Here is a 12631-nt window from a genome sequence, read left to right on the forward strand (position 1 = left end):
TTTCATTTAGTTTCTGCGTTGTGTGCCTTTACATTTCTGTGTTTATCTCTTTGCCCTGATTTATGTAATGTAATTGTGGCACAGGAAATCCCTTATCATGAGCGTTGACTCGAGCCATCAGAAGGGGCTTCGGGGCTGCGTCAGGCACTGTGTAAACAAACATTCTTTGAAGAGGACAGGTCTACTAAACAGTGATCGCTGTAGGGAGCACAGGGACCTATCTGGTAGGGCAGTGTGGCTTAGTGCTGACAGTATGTCGCACAGCAACCCAACAGGAGGAATAAAGGCTGACTGTGCAGCGAGTCTCGCCAGGTTACTAGATACATACCTGCATGTTGCTTAGTCACACGCTGGTTGCCCGCATTTGTTGCCTTGCACTTCTCATGGTAGTGGTAGCTTATAGCGTGATGTTAGTTTAACAGCAATTTAGAATTTTGTAATTGTCATTTATATACTTAATGAAACTCACTGGCTAGTCCTCATCGTCCTCACAAAATTATTGTCTTCTAGATAGAGCCTTATGTAACTGTGCTTTTCATTATTAATATCAAGATTACAGAAAAACTATGTAGTACCCTGTATGTTGGGTATGCAACAGCCAGACCAGAAAACACATCATTCGCTTTGACACTAATTCTGCTAAATAATGTCTTTGTGGTCATTTCCATTAATGAATATTAATCAGAAAGACATTTTTAAATGTATATGACGTACTGTGTATACTCACCATCATCACATGATGCCAGGGTCTGTCTGTATCTGTTATACAGAACATCTGCTGGAACTCTTCCTCACAGGATGAGGAGTCTATTTTGATGGCTGGGCTGACTCCTGTCCTTGTAGCAGCTTTTCTCTCCTTTGCCGTTTTTCCCCTTGTCTCTGCATTTTGTATCAGAGAACCACTTCCTGCAGTTGCCCACAGTTCTGCAAACATCTCCTACAGCATTCACCCTATTGCAGATACTTTGCCACAGCTGTTCTTTTCTTGGCAGTCAGGGATCAGGTCATACACTGAAATTATGGCTGATACCAGGGTGCAAGTCTCCACGGCTGTCACTTTTTCTTTTCTCTGGTTCAGGCAGATTCCCTGTATTCTCAGCCCCATCTCCATCCCCCTACTGTAGCTAGGGTTCTAGGGTTCCTCTAGCTAGAACCCTCCTCTAGGGTTTCCTAACCTCCCATTCTCCATGCTTTCACAGAACACACACAAGACATAAAGACAGAAAACAAAAAAATGAAAACACAATACAAATGCTTACAAACACACCAGTTACACACAAATATGACAATGTAGATAACAAATAAAAAAATAAAAAAGGGACTGGCAACTATAAGTATTGGACACAAAACAAAATCAAGACAATACAGCTAATGACACTGACACATCTCTCAGTGTTAGCTATAAGCTTACCACGCCAACAATTCAACACACAAAACCCACTCCTGGGGCCTCTCTCTCTCCTACTAACCCTTTCTAATAACATAAGTACAAGCCCCTTCTTACAGTACATAGGGCTGGTGATTTAAAATCACGGCTTTCCATCTTCAACAAATAATGAAAATGCAAGTCACCCTCTTTTCAATAAGTCAATGGCGGATTGGATCAAGTGTCAAGTTGCTGCAAATCGCTGAAACTCACCGTCAGGATACATAGTAACCATCACAATAGTGTGCCATTACATCCAGCAATATGGAGGGCAAAAATCAAAGAAATCTTGCTCTATTACATTCCGCCCTTTGTATGTTAAACTGGAGCTTGAAAAGTGAATTAAAAGCAAATTTAGTAAACATCTTTAGAATTGTAATTCCCAGTTCGACACGGACATCTTAAATGTGAGATGAATATTTTAGAACAAAACAAGTTCCATTTTCTACACTTGTGCAAACGAGAAATGTATGAAAATAATAGATACTATAATTAGTACCATAATGGCGGTGAAATAAAGAAGATTATATAAAGGTTATCGCTATAATACAGTAAGCACAAGGATTATCTGGTGTGCAGTGACATATACAAAACAGATATTCTTCTTTGCACAGCAGATGCAGAAGAATATCATAGTGATCAATGATTCCGATGCATCCTGCAAATCAGCCTGTGAATTGTGTGCCTGTGGCATCACTAGGGGGATAAAATTCACATGGTCTAAAAGCTCTTTTCTAAACAAGACGTAAATCATTCGGTTTCTAGGTTTAGAATTAATTTCCATTGTAACCAATAAATTATATACTTTCTACTTTATTATAATCCCTAACACCAAATAATAATCTTCCCTTCTGAGGATTTGGCTAAGCATAGCCATAGTGGCTAATGGATGAGAACAGCGATAAGGACACAGGCAATCGATGTTGTCACCCTGAAGAGAAACCATTATAGGCCTGCTGAAGAGTTGGACAGAAATGGAACACATGGGCTCCAGCACTGCATGCATGGGAATATAAACTTGTATTCAGAGTTGTAGACATCTTGAAGTGCACCCGACCACTATCCGTGGGATGAGGTCAAGATCCCGCCGGACGGAATCCCGGCAGTCGAAATCCCGACGCCAGAATCCCGACCGGCACAATCCCAACATATTCTCCCTCCGTGGGTGTCCACGACACCCATAGAGGGAGAATTAATTAGTGTGCCGAGCGTAGCGAGGCACCATGCCCGCAGCACGGCGAGCGCTGCGAGCCCGCAAGGGACTGCGTTCCGCTCGCCACCCCTGTCGGGATTGTGTGGTCGGGATTCCGGCGTCAGTATTTCGACCGCCGGGATCCCGTCCAGCAGGATTTAGTACTGATCCCCTATCCGTATGCTTGGTTTAATACAGGATTATTCAGAAAGCATTTGGAATGGATATTGCAATTTTCAGCAAAGAGCACGTGTTGAGTCCTGTAAATGCAACTTAGAGCATTTACGTGCGATTCAGAGTCATACAGCTCTCGGTTGCTTCTCATTTAATCGGCATCATTGGGTCGCACTGGGGTGTTCACATATAGGAGAAGCATCCCTGTGGACGTGTAGAAGAGTTGTGGCCTATTCAGAGGTAAGCGTATGCAGAGATCTGTTCCAGTTCAGCCAAATGGGCCTGGTGCCAACGTAGACAATAATGATGACTGCTGCTCTCCCAAGTGCAGGTCTGGAAGCAGTGCTGTTGATGACTCAGTATAGCACAGGTGTGGGTTCACATGGATTTCTGCTTAACGAAAATGGCCACAATTGCGACTGCTTTTCGGGACACTCAGAATCAGGCCCTATGTCTAGGTTTTCCCCACAGAGTTATTCTTCCTTCAAATGTCATCACAATGGTCCTGATGTGGAATGTGCAACACCTGCTAAAATGATGACAAATATGTTGCGTGCCTAGTCGAAGATTGAAGCATCTTCCTTTTTATGTCAAACCTTGAACCCTAAATACAAGGCACTTAGGGGATCATTTACTAAGCAGTGATAAGAGCAGAGAAGTGAGCCAGTGGAGAAGTTACCCAACCAACCAATCAGCAGCTCTGTATCATTTTATAGTATGCAAATTATAGATGTTACTTCAGTGCCGATTAGTTTCCATGGGCAACTTCTTCACTGGCTCACTTCTCCGCTATTATCACTGCTTAGTAAATGTCCCCCTTAGGGTACAAACCAGACAGACATATCAGTGGAGACATCATCGTGCCGACAGAGGGAGATATTAATTCATCCAGCGTGTCCGACAGATCCAATAACTTGTGAGCTGCAAGTCAATCAACAGTGTATGCGCTGCCCCTGCCAAGATGACCAACATTTCCCATGTTCCTTCACAGGGGAGAAACAGAGAAATGTCTTCTCCCCAGAGGAGGAACGCATATACAGTGTGGCCATTCACTGTGACAGATCTCAGTGTAAGGCCGCAATATCGGCTGGGTGTCAAGCTGTCAGATAAAATGTTTGTTGCTCTGACAGACCTGTTATCTGACAGCATATGCCAAATATTACGTTGATTAGAAGTAATCAGCAAAAATGAAGTTTTGAATGCTGGCAATGACACCCTTAAGCTTGGTACACACCTAAAGATTTATCCATGCAATCTGTCTGGTGGGAACAAAAATTTGGTAATGTGTGGAAGCAAATTACAATCAACTATTTGAAGATAGACAATGGTCATTCAGACAACTTGTTTAAATCCATTTGACTTAACTTTATCAGAAACATGTTTTTGTCCATTTTCCAGAGTGATGCAGGCAATAATGTACTAATGTTACAGGGCTTGAATGCCAGCAACAACACCCTGTCTAAGGTTTATTCAATTATGAGTGATGCAGGCAATGCACCACTGTTACAGGGATTAAATGCCGGCAACCCCTTACATCGTGTGCAGCACTAACTAAATGGCATCCGTTCACATGGTCGACCATGTTATGGTCGACAGTCATTAGATCGACCACTATTGGTCGACATGGACACATGGTCGACACATGAAAAGGTCGACACATAAAAAGGTCGACATGAGTTTTTTTTTTCTTTTTTTTCTTTTGGGGAACTTCTCCATACTTTCCGATCCACGTGGACTACGATTGGAACGGTAATCTGTGCCGAGCGAAGCGGTAGCGGAGCGAAGGCACCATGCCCGGAGCATGGCGAGCGAAGCGAGCCATGCGAGGGGACACAGTGCACTAATTGGGGTTCCCAGTCACTTTACGCAAAAAACGACACCAAAAAAATAAGAATTTACTCACCGGTAATTCTATTTCTCGTAGTCCGTAGTGGATGCTGGGAACTCCGTAAGGACCATGGGGAATAGACGGCTCCGCAGGAGACTGCGCACATCTAAAGAAAGATTTAGGACTATCTGGTGTGCACTGGCTCCTCCCCCTATGACCCTCCTCCAAGCCTCAGTTAGGACACTGTGCCCGGAAGAGCTGACACAATAAGGAAGGATTTTGAATCCCGGGTAAGACTCATACCAGCCACACCAATCACACGTATAACTCGTGATAGGAACCCCGGTTAACAGTATGATAACAAAAGGAGCCTCTGAACAGATGGCTCGCAATAATAACCCGATTTGTGTAACAATAACTATTTACAAGTATTGCAGACAATCCGCACTTGGGATGGGCGCCCAGCATCCACTACGGACTACGAGAAATAGAATTACCGGTGAGTAAATTCTTATTTTCTCTGACGTCCTAGTGGATGCTGGGAACTCCGTAAGGACCATAGGGATTATACCAAAGCTCCCAAACGGGCGGGAGAGTGCGGACGACTCTGCAACACCGAATGAGAGAACTCCAGGTCCTCCTCAGCCAGGGTATCAAATTTGTAGAATTTTGCAAACGTGTTTGCCCCTGACCAAGTAGCAGCTCGGCAAAGTTGTAAAGCCGAGACCCCTCGGGCAGCCGCCCAAGATGAGCCCACCTTCCTTGTGGAATGGGCTTTTACAGATTTAGGCTGCGGTAGTCCCACCGCAGAATGCGCCAGCTGAATAGTGCTACAAATCCAGCGCGCGATAGTCTGCTTAGAAGCAGGAGCACCCAGTTTGTTGTGTGCATACAGGATAAACAGCGAGTCAGTTTTCCTGACTCCAGCCGTCCTGGAAACATAAATTTTCAGGGCCCTGACTACGTCCAGTAACTTGGAATCCTCCAAGTTCCCAGCAGCCGCAGGCACCACAATAGGCTGGTTCAAGTGAAACGCTGATACCACCTTCGGGAGAAACTGAGGACGAGTCCTCAATTCTGCCCTATCCATATGGAAAATCAGATAAGGGTTTTTATAGGACAAAGCCGCCAATTCTGACACACGCCTGGCCGAAGCCAGGGCCAACAGCATGACCACTTTCCACGTGAGATATTTCACATCCACAGTCTTAAGTGGTTCAAACCAATGTGATTTCAGGAACTCCAAAACTACATTGAGATCCCAAGGTGCCACTGGGGGCACAAAAGGAGGCTGAATATGCAGAACTCCCTTGACAAAAGTCTGAACTTCAGGCAGGGAAGCCAGTTCTTTCTGGAAGAAAATCGACAGGGCCGAAATCTGGACCTTAATGGACCCCAATTTGAGGCCCAACGTCACCCCTGCTTGTAGGAAATGCAGGAATCGCCCCAGTTGAAATTACTCCGTTGGGGCCTTCCTGGCCTCACACCAAGCAACATATTTTCGCCAATGAGGTGATAATGTTTTGCGGTGACATCCTTCCTGGCTTTGATCAGGGTAGGGATGACTTCCTCCGGAATGCCCTTTTCCTTCAGGATCCGGTGTTCAACCGCCATGCCGTCAAACGCAGCCGCGGTAAGTCTTGGAACAGACAGGGCCCCTGCTGCAGCAGGTCCTGTCTGAGCGGCAGAGGCCAAGGGTCCTCTGAAAGCATCTCTTGAAGTTCCGGGTACCAAGCTCTTCTTGGCCAATCCGGAACCACGAGTATAGTTTTCACTCCTCGCCTTCGTATTACCTTGGGAATGAGAGGCAGAGGAGGAAACACATAAACCGACTGGTACACCCACGGTGTTACTAGAGCGTCCACAGCGATCGCCTGAGGGTCCCTTGACCTGGCGCAATTCCACCTGTGGTCTTTCCCACCGGTTTACCAGTATTTGGAAGACTTCTGGATGAAGTCCCCATTCTCCCGGGTGGAGGTCGTGCCTGCTGAGGAAGTCTGCTTCCCAGTTGTCCACTCCCGGAATGAACACTGCTGTCAGTGCCAACACATGATTTTCCGCCCATCGGAGAATCCTTGTGGCTTCTGCCATTGCCCTCCTGCTTCTTGTGCCGCCCTGTCTGTTTACATGGGCGACCGCCGTGATGTTGTCTGATTGGATCAGTACCGGCTGGTTCTGAAGCAGGGGCCTTGCGTGGCTTAGGGCATTGTAAATGGCCCTTAGCTCCAGAATATTTATGTGAAGCGAAATCTCCTGATTTGACCACAGTCCTTGGAAATTTCTTCCCTGTGTGACTGCCCCCCAGCCCCGAAGGCTGGCATCCGTGGTCACTAGGACCCAGTCCTGTATTCCGAATCTGCGGCCCTCTAGTAGATGAGCCCTCTGCAGCCACCACAGCAGCGACACCCTGGTCCTTGCCGACAGGGTTATCCGCTGTTGCATCTGGAGATGGGACCCGGACCATTTGTCCAACAGGTCCCACTGGAAAATCCTTGCGTGGAACCTTCCGAATGGAATTGCTTCGTACGAAGCTACCATTTTTCCCAGGACTCGTGTGCATTGATGTACCGACACCTGTCCCGGTTTTAGGAGGTCTCTGACTAGAGATGACAACTCCTCGGCTTTTTCCACTGGAAGAAACACTTTTTTTTTTTTTCTGGTCTGTGTCCAGAATCATTCCCAGGAACAGAAGACGTGTCGTCGGGACCAGCTGTGACTTTGGAATATTGAGAATCCAGCCGTGCTGTTGTAGCACTTCCTGAGAAAGTGCTACCCCCACTACCAACTGTTCCTTGGACCTCGCCTTTATCAGGAGATCGTCCAAGTACGGGATAATTTAAAACTCCCTTCTTGCGAAGGAGTATCATCATTTCGGCCATTACCTTGGTAAAGACCCTCGGTGCCGTGGATAACCCAAACGGCAGCGTCTGGAACTGATAGTGACAGTCCTGTACCACAAATCTGAGGTACTCCTGGTGAGGGGGGTAAATGGGGACATGTAGGTACGCATCCTTGATGTCCAGGTAGACCATGTAATCCCCCTCGTCCAGGCTCGCAATAACCGCCCTGAGCGATTCCATCTTGAACTTGAACCTTTTGATATGTGTTCAAGGATTTTAAATTTAAGATGGGCATCACCGAACCGTCCGGTTTCGGTACCACAACCATTGTGGAATAGTAACCCTTTCCTTGCTGAAGGAGGGGTACCTTGACAATCACTTGCTGTGAATACAGTTTCTGGATAGCCACCAACACTGCCTCCCTGACAGAGGGAGTTGCTGGTAAGGCAGATTTTAGAAAACGGCGGGGGGGGGGGGGAGACGTCTCGGATTCCAGCCTGTACCCCTGAGATACTACTTGAAGGATCCAGGGATCCACCTGTGAGAGAGCCCACTGTGTGCTGGAATTTCTGAGACGGGCCCCCACCGTACCCGGGTCCGCCTGTGAAGCCCCAGCGTCATGCTGTGGACTTACCGGACGCGGGGGAGGACTTTTGCTCTTGGGAACTGGCTGTATGCTGCAGCTTTTCCCCTCTACCTTTGCCTCTCGGCAGAAAGGATGCGCCTCGAGCCCTCTTGTGTTTATGGGGCCGAAAGGACTGTACTTGATAATACGGTGCTTTCTTTTGCTGTGGGGTAGCCTGTGGCAAAATGTCGATTTCCCAGCCGTAGCTGTGGAAACGAGGTCTGAAAGACCATCCCCAACAGTTCCACCCCTCAGCAAAATAGTGTCCCTATCCAGGGTATCAATATTATCCGACAGGGAATCTGACCACGCAGCAGCAGCACTGCACATCCATGCTGATGCAATCGCTGGTCGCAATATAATGCCCGTGTGTGTATATATAGCTTTTAGGGTAGCTTCCTGCCTTCTATCAGCAGGATCCTTTAGGGCGGCCGTATCCGGAGACGGTAGTGCCACCTGTTTTGATAAACGTGTAAGCGCTTTATCTACCCTAGGGGATGTTTCCCAACGTGACCTATCCTCTGGCGGGAAAGGGTACGCTGCCAATAACCGTTTAGAAATTATCAATTTCTTATCGGGGGAAGTCCAGGCTTCCTCACACACCTCATTTAATTCCTCAGATGCAGGAAAAACTACTGGTAGTTTTTTCTCACCGAACATAATACCCTTTTTTGTGGTACCTGGGGTACTATCAGAAATGTGTAATACATTTTTCATTGCCTCAATCATGTAACGGGTGGACCTATTGGAGGGTACACTAGTCTCATCGTCGTCGACACTGGAGTCGGTATCAGTGTCGACATCTGTGTCTGTCATCTGAGGTAGCGGGCGTTTTAAAGCCCCTGATGACATTTGAGACGCTGGAACAGTCACAAGCTGAGTAGCCGGCTGTCCTATGTCGTCAAACCTTTTATGTAAGGAGCTGACACTGTCACGTATTCCTTCCATAAGTCTATCCACACAGGTGTCGACCCCTCAGGGGGTGACAACACATTTACAGGCATTTGCTCTGCCTCCACATCATTTTCCTCATCATACATGTCGACACAGCGGTACCGACACACAGCACACACACAGGGAATGCTCTGACAGAGGACAGGACCCCACAAAGCCCTTTGGGGAGACAGAGGGAGAGTATGCCAGCACACACCAGAGCGCTATATACCACAGGGATATCACCTATAAAGAGTGTTTTCCCCATATAGCTGCATATATATATTATACTGCGCCTAAATTTGTGCCCCCCCTCTCTTTTTTACCCTTTCAGTAGTGCAGGACTGCAGGGGAGAGCCAGGGATCGATCCTTCCAGCGAAGCTGTGAGGGAAAATGGCGCCAGTGTGCTGAGGGAGATGGCTCCGCCCCTTTTTCGGCGGGCTTTCTCCCGCTATTTTAATATTTCTGGCAGGGGTTAATATACACCTATATAGCCTCTGGGGCTATATATGGTGTCAGTTTGCCAGCCAAGGTGTTATTTATTGCTGCTCAGGACGCTCCCCCCCCAGCGCCCTGCACCCATCAGTGACCGAAGTGTGTGGTGTGCATGAGGAGCAATGGCGCACAGCTGCAGTGCTGTGCGCTACCTTGGAGAAGACCGAAGTCTTCAGCCGCCGATTTTCCGGACCTTCTTGCTTCTGGCTCTGTAAGGGGGACGGCGGCGCGGCTCCGGACGACGAGGTCGGGTCCTGTGTGCGATCCCTCTGGAGCTAATGGTGTCCAGTAGCCTAAGAAGCCCAAGCTACCACCACTTAGGTAGGTTCGCTTCTTCTCCCCTTAGTCCCTCGCTGCAGTGAGTCTGTTGCCAGCAGGTCTCACTGTAAAATAAAAAACCTAAATTATACTTTCTTTCTAGGAGCTCAGGAGAGCCCCTAGTGTGCATCCAGCTCAGCCGGGCACAGAAATCTAACTGAGGCTTGGAGGAGGGTCATAGGGGGAGGAGCCAGTGCACACCAGATAGTCCTAAATCTTTCTTTAGATGTGCCCAGTCTCCTGCGGAGCCGTCTATTCCCCATGGTCCTTACGGAGTTCCCAGCATCCACTAGGACGTCAGAGAAAAGTAAAAAAAACTCATGTTGACCTTTTCATGTGTCGACCATGTCAATGTCGACCAATAGTGGTCGACCCAATGACTGTCGACCATAACATGGTCGACCATTCATACCGGAACACACTAAATTAGTCCAGAAACATAGCGCAAGGATGATCTAAATATTTCTAACAAGGTGTTAGAAGAAAGCATATCCCAACAGCCGGCATACTGAAGACCACCCCTGGGGAGAATCCGGTTCAGCGCAATGTACTACCATAATGGACAGTCAGGGAAAGTTAGCGATGCTGGCGATCACAACCATTGCTCTGACCTGAAACGTGTTACTGATTGGCTAACGATTCTACTTGGAATTGTCTAATATACTGAACATCAATCCAGATATTTATACTGAGCCAAGCATGTCATAAGAGATTTTCATGTTTTTGTGCCTGACAGCTGCTTATACTAAACGGGAGTCTATACTAGTATTCTATTCCAGCGGGGTATTCAGATCTGACGTTTGCAGAGCTGCAGCTGTTATAGGACCTCACTTTTCTTCTAATGGTACATGACACTGTCATATATTAGGTCACTAGACTCACATGTGGCCTTAGATTATAACCATGATGTTATGCTGAGACACCACTATCTGCATCCCAGTGACGTCATGCTGCAAATTGACTACATAAAATCAAAGCCAGTTTGTCTGATGCAACTCTGTGACACGTGTCCTCCTCCATCAGCCCCTATTACCTTCTCGGTGTTTCCACACGTCTACCTTCCACTGGGCAGGGTACAGGCGCAGTCTCAAACGGTGCCTCTTGAATAATGATCAGCAGAACAGTGCAATACCGGTACCGAATTACCGGGTACTGTTCGAAACCACGCCCTCATATGCTATTGGACAGCTCTTATTAGAAGGAAATCCCCACAAATCCCGCCCCCTAGCGCTCACTATACACGTCCCCGCCACGTGTGGCCACGCCTACTAACCTTTGCCGCACCTACGGAGGTATTAACATTGGATGCGTGGCTTACCGCTGAGCCCCGCCCCTTTACCGTATTTTCCCAGTCACTGATAGGCGGTCAGTGTAGTAGACAACGGAGTCTTTTGACGCTGCCGGCCTCCAGCCCTGATGGGGGCACTTTTACACCGTTGTCCCCGCCTGCTTCCAGCCCAGGTCATCGGTGACGCTATCCAATGCATCAATCATATGATGCCTGCGACGGCTGCGGCTTTTACTAGGGTTGATTCTATTTCGGAGTGGGAGAAGGGACCTTCTGACGTATCTAGGGGAGGAGACACGTCACCAGGGGGAGGAGCTACGGGCGAACAGGGTACCCGAAAAGTACCCACGCGGGCTCGCTTCGTTCGCCACCTGATTACTAAAGGTAATAGTTGGTGGCGTGGATAGTAGAGGAACTATCCCGCTGGTCTAGCCCCCTTGTGTCGTAACTCCTCCCCCTTACGGAAAAGGTCCCTTAGCCCACTGGATTCTTTGAGTAGATGCTAGATTCATGTGGCCTAAGGGACCTTTTACGTCAGGGGGGAGGTGGCATGACACAAGGGGGAGGAGCTAGGCCGGTGGGGTAGTTCCTCTACTATCCACGCCACCAACTATTACCTTTAGTAACCTGGTGGCAAGCAGAGCGGAGCGAGCCACAGAGCCCGAAGCGTGGCGAGCGTACTGTTCGAGTGCCCTGTTTGGCCGTAGCTCCTCCCCCTGGTGACGTGTCTCCTCCCCTAGTGACATCAGAAGGTCTCTTCTCCCACTCCGATGTAGAATCAACCGTAAATAGACCCCTGTGCAGGGGTATAGTGAGGGTGGCTCCGGTGGAGCGTGAGCTCCAGGCGCTGTAACAGTTACAGGGCACGCTGCCGCCCCACCCCTCCCGCCTTCCTGTGGGCCACTGTATTGGCTGCCGCAGAGCATTAGGAGAAGAAGCAGAGGGGGCGCACACTGACACGGACATGGAAACTAGGAAATGCAATCACGAGACCGCCTGTCAGGATCCCGACGCCGGAATCCCGACAGGCGGTGAAATGACGCTGCTGTAATACCGGCGCCACAGGCTTTTCTCCCTCTGTGGATGTCCACAACACCCACAGTGTAATGTGTATAAGGGGCTATTTTAAACATGGGGGGCACCCAAAGGAGACTTTCTCATACGTCCTAGATGATGCTGGGGTCACATTCAGAACCATGGGTTATAGACGGGATCCGCAGGAGAAATGGGCACTTTAAGACTTTCAAAGGGTGTGAACTGGCTCCTCCCTCTATGCCCCTCCTCCAGACTCCAGTTTTAGAATTGTGCCCAGAGAGACTGGACACACTACAGGGGAGCTCTACTGAGTTTCTCTGAAAAGACTTATGTTAGGTTTTTTATTTTCAGGGAGGCTGCTGTCAACAGTCTCCCTGCTTCGTGGGACTTAGGGGAGAGAAGTATGACCCACTTCTGGTGAGTTCAAGGACTCTGCTTTTGGCTGACAGGACACCATTAGCTCCTGAGGGTGATGA

General features: G+C 48.3%; 1 protein-coding gene across 2 annotated transcripts in view; it reads right to left on the reverse strand.

Annotated features, from left to right (window-relative positions):
• Positions 1-11358, reverse strand: part of PYCR1 (pyrroline-5-carboxylate reductase 1) — a 36524-nt gene extending 25166 nt beyond the window's left edge. The window contains exon 1 of one of the 2 annotated variants that reach the window (XM_063961222.1): positions 11151-11358. The gene's annotated coding sequence lies outside the window, so the exon portion shown is untranslated. Of the gene's footprint in view, positions 1-10865; positions 11031-11150 lie in introns of those variants that run through there. The other variant, XM_063961220.1, reaches the window with a different exon arrangement.
• Positions 11359-12631: the final 1273 nt, after the last annotated feature.

The sequence above is a fragment of the Pseudophryne corroboree genome, chromosome 3 (assembly GCF_028390025.1).
Source record: "Pseudophryne corroboree isolate aPseCor3 chromosome 3, aPseCor3.hap2, whole genome shotgun sequence".
Taxonomy (NCBI): domain Eukaryota; kingdom Metazoa; phylum Chordata; class Amphibia; order Anura; family Myobatrachidae; genus Pseudophryne; species Pseudophryne corroboree.